General features: G+C 47.6%; 1 protein-coding gene across 1 annotated transcript in view; it reads left to right on the top strand.

Moving 5' to 3' along the window:
* The first annotated feature begins 7,171 nt into the window (after window positions 1-7,171).
* Window positions 7,172-7,970, top strand: part of FAT3 (FAT atypical cadherin 3) — an 805,898-nt gene continuing 805,099 nt past the window's right edge. The window contains exon 1 of the mRNA XM_086383385.1: window positions 7,172-7,556. The gene's annotated coding sequence lies outside the window, so the exon portion shown is untranslated. The remainder of the gene's footprint in view (window positions 7,557-7,970) is intronic.

Raw genomic sequence — 7,970 nt, forward strand, 5'->3', positions numbered from 1 at the left:
TGCACTAGAGGCGAAGCAATAAGACGCTATGACTTACAGGTAAATTAAAAGACATAAGAGAAAACTCTACTTTTCCAACTTTTAAGACTTTATGGAACTTGTAATAAATGATTACCTCACTTTTATGTTATATAGCAACTATGGGAATGGGACATCTTTTATAAACAAGCCATGTGCAAAAGTTTGTAAACCAGTTGTTTTGAATGTGAAATACTTTTCCCACAGAAAAATATTATAAATAGTCATCTGATTAGATTAGTGCACATAAGCATATTTTATTTATAATATAAAGTATGTATTTTATTGAAATACAGGGGAAGACAATATGTACCAATACTGTATAATTTGAAAGGGAGTGGTTTTGAATAAGAAACCTCTGAAATTAAAAAAAACTCTAATATCTTAGTGTTTGATGACATTTATCATGTATTACAATCTCAAAACATAAATCAGATGTAGCATTGAATATCCTGTTTGCTTATTAGCCATAGTTAGTGTTCAACTTTAATTTATGAATAAAGAAAAAGGATAAATGAAAGTTCCCTCTAAGTGGCAGTGATCATTAAACAAACAACTTGAAGTATTCATTTGCAGTTTTTCTGTTACATTTTTTGTATCATCCATTTAATAAAGAGTGACTTCTCCAGTGGCCCAAAGATCCAAGGAGGCAGATATTGCATTATTTTTTCTTAACCATTAAAATCTTAGTACTTAGCAGACAGCCAACTGTGTAGAACTTTTTGAAATGAAATTTTTGAATTAACAAAAAAGAAAGAGGGAGTGGTCTAAAAAATGTAGAATTGTAGATGTGTTAAAAATTAGTGTCTGATATTTCATTTATTATTAGTCTCCATGTAGCCAAAGAGGGGATAGCTGCAGCTAAAGACAGATGTATAAAAAGAAATTTCCAAAGGATAAGGAGAATAAGACAGTTTGCTTGGTGAAAGCCAAGTGGTTAGGACTGCCCAAGTTTTCTTTGGTTGTTGTTCCAAAATAAGGGAGATTGGGATTAGTCAGCTTTAGAATAGTTCTGGCAAAAAAAGGACCCCTGCAAGAATAATCAGTGGCTTGTGTTCAAAAGGTGGGGCAGTAGGAGAGATCTGACCCGCGTGCAGGTGTTGGATTGAATGGAAGTGCTAGCTGTATGGAGAGAATTTGAAAAAAGAATTCAGCCTTCTCTTTCTCTCCTCATACGTGCTCACTTGTGTCCAACTCTACGGACTGTGGCCTGCCAGGTGCCTCTGTCCATGGAATTTTCCAGAAAACAACACTGGAGTGGGTTGCTATTTCCTCCTCCAGGTGATCCTCCTGACCTAGGGATCACACCTGAGTCTCCTGCATCCCCTGTGTTGGCAGATGGATTCTTTACCTCTGCACTACCTGGGAAGTCCTGTCTGTTCTTCAGTATTACTATAGACATGCAACTCGAAAAACATCAGTGATAAAATATTCTTCTGTAACAAGATCTCTCTTTTTCTAAATTCTGAAAAAACCCTGCAGTTAAATTATTGTAGTTTAGTTACTGTTGAGTTTTAATTTGGAGTTTGTAAACTCCAAATTAGCCCATTTTAATTCCTTGTCTTTTAATAAGCTTTTTTGTCTAAGTGGAAGTTAATTCAGATAACTTCTTGTTGCACAGTGGGTCCCCCAACACACGTGGCCTTGGGTATACATGTATATCTTAAGAGTCAGTTCTTAAGAGTTTGAAATAATCCAAGTTCATTTCAGGTACAGTTTATGCCTCCAAACCCTGGAGCTAAAGTGAAGTCACTCGGTCGTGTAGGACTCTCTGTGACCCCATGGACTGTAGCCTACCAGGCTCCTCCATCCATGGAGTTTTCCAGGCAAGAATACTGGTGTGGGTTTCCATTTCCAAACCCTGAGATATTACATATTACTTCTAGTAAATCTGCAGGAGCAATGCTAGCTCAGTGACTAAAATCTTGAAGAAACAGAACTTGAATTTCAGGACAATTTTTTCATGCACAACCTTTCCCTTAATCTGGATTCTTTGGAGGGACCTTAGAGGGACTCATAAACTACTGAAACAGAAAGCAAGATGCATATGTGTGTGTACGTGTATTTTTAAAAAGAGGTTCTGTAAGTTTAATCAAAGATGTGCGTGACTCAAAAAGCATAACATGTATCCAAAAATCTCGTCTGTATTCTTTGATGTTTATAATACGCAGAGTCAAATGAGGAAACGTTTTTCTATGATAATACTTGAATTATAATTAGTCATATATGCACTATATGGTGGCCACTTCCCAGGTGGCTCAGTGGTGAAGAATCCACTGGCCAACGCAGGAGACTCAGGTTCATCCCTGGGTCAGGAAGATCCCATGGAGGAGGAAATGGCAACCCACTCCAGTACTCTTCCCTGGGAAATCCCATGGACAGAGGAGCCTGGCGGACCACGGTCCACAGCATCACAAAGAATCAGACACAACTGAGTGACTGAGCACTCATGCATGCACTGTATGTCATTGTTAATTATAATATATAATCTTGCAAAAGGTGAATTTGAAATCTAAGGAAGATGAGCTGTCCATGGTGGTCCAGTAGTTGAGAATTCACCTGCTAATGCAGGGGATATGGATTTGATCCCTGGTCTGAGAAGATCTCACACGCCATGGAGTAAGTAAGCCCAAGGGCCAGAGCCACTGAGCCTCCATTCTAGAGCCCCGAGCTGGAACTACTGGAGCTCACATGTCCACAGAGCCCACATTCTGAAACAAGGGAAGCCAGCCCAATGAGGAGCCCATGCGCCACAACTAGAGTGGCCCCTGCTCGTCAGAGGTAAGGACAGCCTGTGCAGCAGCAGAGACCCAGCACGGCAAGCCCCACCAAAAGAAACCTGAGCAAGTCTGTTTATCAATGAGGTGCAAACTATCCACAGATGTCCTCATCCACCTGTGAGTGATCCCCTTATACACACAGTTTATGGACTGCATGATACTGAATATCTGGAACATCATTTTGCTGTATTTAAATAAAATTTTGGCCTTCACTGGCAAGGCGAATAGTAAGATACCCTTCCAGGTCTGAAGTGAGTATCACAGAATTTTAGCATAGTAAGTCTGAACTTTGTTCTGGCTTCTAGCACTGACTTTAAGCTCAGATGCTATAAAATAGTTGCCTAATGATTTGTCTCTAAAAGAACAATAATAGCTAAGATTTTTTGGGTACTTATTACAGACTGAGTACATGCTGTTATGAATTATCTTATTTATTCTTACAATTAGAGAAGGAAATGTCAACCCACTCCAGTGTTCTTGCCTGGAGAATCCCAGGGACAGAGGATCCTGGTGGGTTGCCGTCTATGGGGTCACACAGAGTTGGACACGACTGAAGTGACTTAGCAGCAGCAGCATTCTTACAATAATTTTATCATTGTACTGCTCCAAGCTGTATATGAAGGAACTAAAATCTAGGGAAATTAGGTAACTTATCCAAGATAATACAGAAGATAAAGATGGGAAGCCAGGATCCTAACTCAGTCTTTCTGCCTCCCTCCAGGGCCTGCTCATTTCACACCTCCCTGAACTGACTCCCTGCCATCGCATAACTTGACTTTATCTGTTTCCAAAACATCCTAGTACCACAGTTTCTGGACAGATCCACTCCTATCCCAAGTTGATAAACACCTATCCTTTGATTAAATACTTCCAGGGAAGAAATTCCATCACGTTTCTCAGTAGTCCAATAGGCAAACTGTTGTGAAATGTTTATGGAAGGTTAGCAATGAGACAGACAAGTTCCTCTGCAGGTTTTTATGAGCACAGAAACAAAGTGAATGGGGTTATTAAGAACAGGTCTGTGTGGGATTTAATTGATCACAAAGAGGAGCCAGTGTAAGTGTGTGTGTGTGTGTGTGTGTGTGTGTGTGTGTGTGTGTGGGCGCGCGCGCGCATGCGCTACAGCACATTTGGAAACTCATTTGCTCCTTAATGTAAATATTTAAGATTGATGGTGAGTGATTCTCTGGGATCATGATAAACAAAGAGCCTGATAACAAAGACTGACTTGAAGTACTTTATTGGGGTGTGTGACCTCAGGGAGCATGTGCGGGACAGCGGAAGGGACCCAGCTAAGGATGGAGAGCCAGTACAAGGATGCGTTATCAAGCTGGCCACTGCTTCGGAAGACTGCCTCTTCGGGAAGACCACCCGGGAAGCTCTATGGAATACATTTCAGGATCCTTTGTTGGAGGATGGTAAAGGGAACATTTATCTATGGGCTCCCATTGGTCAAAGATTTATCACAAGTGTTTAAGTTCTCACACTTCTTTTGGGGCTTCAGTCTACACCAAAACTTCAACCAAAAAGCCTCTGGGTGGGAGGAAAGATGTAAGAGAGGTTGAGGGTCAGACACTGTCAGACTAAACCTAGCTGGAGCCCGTTTAGAACTTGGCTAAAAGACACGTGTGGAGCCCAAAGGATAGGAAGTGGCAAATGGGAGATGTGATATAGCAAGTAACATAACATTATTTTCTTATAGGTTTACATTTTTTCAATTATATCCTATGTCTCATATTCGTTGGGTCTAACAGGCGATTATCAAGCTTTCATTATCTGTTTACCCTTTGAATATTTATTGAGTTTTATTAATATTCATTGAGTATGTTGGGCCTCGTTGTAGGGAACTGGGGATAGAAACATAATTATTATAAACAGATTCCCCACTGTCATAAAGCTTACTATGTTATCAACACTGAGCCTACTACAGTACTATCACACAGTAGGCACTTTTTAAAGAAATAAAACAGCCTTTTAAGAATGAGTATTTAATGTTATGCAGATCTTAAATGACCAGAGGGGTGTCCCACTAGATGAAACATTTTATCATTCTTGTAGGAAGTGTCTCACCCCCTGCTGTAATGGCTTATGTCTTCCAAGGGAGTGAAGACTATTTACTTTATTATCTATGTACTGCCTGGGGATAGGAGAAGTTGAAACCTAGACAGATTTCTGTACTTATCTGTAAGGTGCCTCTGAGGCATAAGTGAACATTCTGAGGAGCTGAAATCCAGGAAGGGTAGCAGCTGTAGCAGTAGCCACACCTATATTCACCTGGCAGTCTTCCCAGGCAGAGGGTGGAAGATGCTTTGTCTCCTTGCCAGCACTCTTTCCTTGAGCATCCTAGTGGCCAAACAACTGCTAGCTGACCAAAGTGCCTGGTTTCAGGTGCCAACTTGTTTCAACACTTCCATAGAAGTACCTGGGTGGGAAATGCACTGATTTGTTAAAACCTCTGACGCAGTTAGCTGAACTCTGCTGGTCACAAGAAAGATGTCATGCCAGGGACAAGTATACCCACTATATATATATATCTTTGTTATCCTTGTTTAGTTGCTAAGTCGGGTCCAACTCTTTGCGACCACATGGACTGTAGCCTGCCAGGTTCCTCTGTCCATGGAATTTTCCAGGCAAGAATACTGGAGTGAGTTGCTCTTTCCTTCTCCAGGGCACCTTCCCCACTCAGGGATGGAACCTGGGTCTTCTGCATTGCAGGCAAATTCTTTACCATCTGAGCCACCAGGGAAGCCACCAGGAAAGCCCCTTACATATACATACACATATATATGTTTGTATATGTACATATGTATATGTTCATATATATCACACACATGTAATAAACTTCCCAACGCCTTAGAAAGGTAGTGAAATAAACATAAAATCAGAACTAAATTATTCAATTGATAATATTTTGGAGGACTGGAACGTTTTCCTAGCCACGTTGGTGGTTTTCCCTCCCTCCAGACCCATCTTCCAGCCTTCCGAGACAAGGAAGCCCTAGGTAACATCATGCTGATGGCCTCAGAGTTAGCTGATGTAAGGAGAGCCCTCCCTGTTCTTCAGTATTCACATTAAACTCTCCAGGCGATGACCAGAGCGTGCTGGTACTTTATGGGACAGTCAAGGCGGCGAGGCTGCTGCAGGCCTTCGCGGGAAGTCCTCCACCTGCGGAGGGCGGTGGGGCCACTGTGCAGCTGCGACAAAGCAGAGGTCACAGGCCGAGAGCTGGAAGGGCAGAAAGGCAGACTCAGCTGATTCTTCCAAGGGCTCGCTCTCGTGACTGAGCACAAAGTCCCCAGTGGCTACCCCTACCTCATTCCCCAAGGAGAATTTTATGGTTTTTAAAAAAGTAACGATTTCTTTTGGAGAATAGATCCGCAGGCCTGGGGCACCTCCCTATGATGCCAGCGGTAGTCAGTGGGGAAACTGCCTGGCAGAGAGCATCCCAGGGAAGGCGCCAGCTTGTGCGCCTGCCGAAGGGACAGACATGCGCTGCTGCGTGTGGGGAGTGGGAAAGGGGCCCGGGGCTGGAGGTTCTCAGGTGGCTGCTCAGTTTTGAGGGGAAGAAAGGCCGGGATACACAGAACAGGGGTGAGTTAGGCCCCGTAGCAACAGGGCGTGCGCGGCAGTGGGGTGAGAGCGTGGGCTGGGATCCTAGGAAGGGTGAGGGCGCAGAAGTTACTGGAACAGGCGGACTGATGGATTGGCCTTGCAAATCACCAAGCCCCAAGTCACTCCCTCACTCCACCGAGAGTACCTCTCCTCCATTTCGACCGAAATGATTTAAAACGATTTGGGGAAAGGGAAGAAGATGGGCCACGGAAAAATACCCTTCCTCCACAGGGGAACCCCAGGATCCAAAAATGTGTGGGCAAGTACCAGGAGCCCAGTCTGGGAAGCAATATAAAATCAAAATGCGCAACATCTTATGGTTTCCAGTTACAAAGTCACCTCAGGATCTTAGATAAGCTGTGTAAACCTCGACGTGCCTCAGTTTCCTCCCCGGTCTCGTGAGAGCAGCACGTGTGAGACCTCGGCGCAGGGCTGTGGCGGGGCTGAGATAGCGATGAGGGTGAGCTTCCTGGAGCCAGCATCACCAACACCACCCGCGCCAGGAAGACACGTTCGCGGTGTCCTGGAGCCCCAGGGAGCGGCTGGGGAAGCCAAGATCTAAAATTAGTCCCGCTTCCAGGCCGGGCGCCGGGAGCACCCTCCGGCTCGCCGCGCCGCCCCCGGCCCCCTCCCCCGTCCCCCCGCCCGCGGCGCTCCGAGCCCGCGAGTCATCCGGGCTGCCGCGGCTTCTCCCCCCTCGCCCTTTGCGCTGGCGGTTTGGGAGGAGGAGACAGCGGGAGAGAAGCGCGAGGGGGGCGGCGAGGGAGAGGGGCTTGGCCGCGCGTCGGCGTCGGCGGTGATGGGGAGCGCGGAGCAGCCGGGCGGCAGGCACTAGCGGCGGCGGCGGCGGCTCGGAGCAGACGCGGAGCCGGCGCTCCTCCCGGCAGCTGCGCCGCGAGCTGCGCTGCGGATCGGGGTCTGGCGCCCCCGGCCCCCTCCTCCCGGCTTCGCCCCTCCGCCCGGGAGCCCCCGCGGCGGCGGCGGCGTCCCGAGCGCCTCTTCTAGCAGCTCCAGCCCCGGCGGGCGCGCGGCGGGCACTGCGGCGGCCGCGGCCGGGTGGCCGGCTCGGCCCGGACCGGAGCGCCGGCCGAGGAAGAGCTCGCGGACAGCGCCTGGTGGAGCGGAGCGTCGCCGGCGGAGGCAAGGGTGCGTGGGCATCTTGAACGCGATGCTTTGGCTGCCGGGTGCCTCGGCTGGAGGGCGCCGCCAGACACACAGCTGCAGCTGCCGGATTGGAACGGGGGGCTTGGGGGTCTCGGGGAGGCGAGAGCCGGCGGGGCGCGCGGGGGAAACTTTTCACCTGGTAAAGTTCCTGCCTCGGCACGGCTCGGAGCAGCCTTGGCTGCCGCCGCGAGGAGGAGGAGAAGGAGGCTCGGTCTGGCGGCGGTAGCCGGGAGGTTGGCATGGAGAGTTGGCCAAGTTTGGGGCTCAGGATTTGGAAAAGGGGGCGGGGGGCGGCTTTCAGAACGGTGCACCCGGCCCCCGACTCCCGGCCGCCCGCCCGCTGCAGGTGGATCGGAGGGGCCAGGCGGCGAGCCTGCTCGGTGGCCGCTGCCGGTG

The sequence above is a fragment of the Bos grunniens genome, chromosome 29, assembly GCF_055505025.1.
Source record: "Bos grunniens cultivar Pamir isolate PY7600 chromosome 29, Bosgru_T2T1.0, whole genome shotgun sequence".
Classification (NCBI taxonomy): domain Eukaryota; kingdom Metazoa; phylum Chordata; class Mammalia; order Artiodactyla; family Bovidae; genus Bos; species Bos grunniens.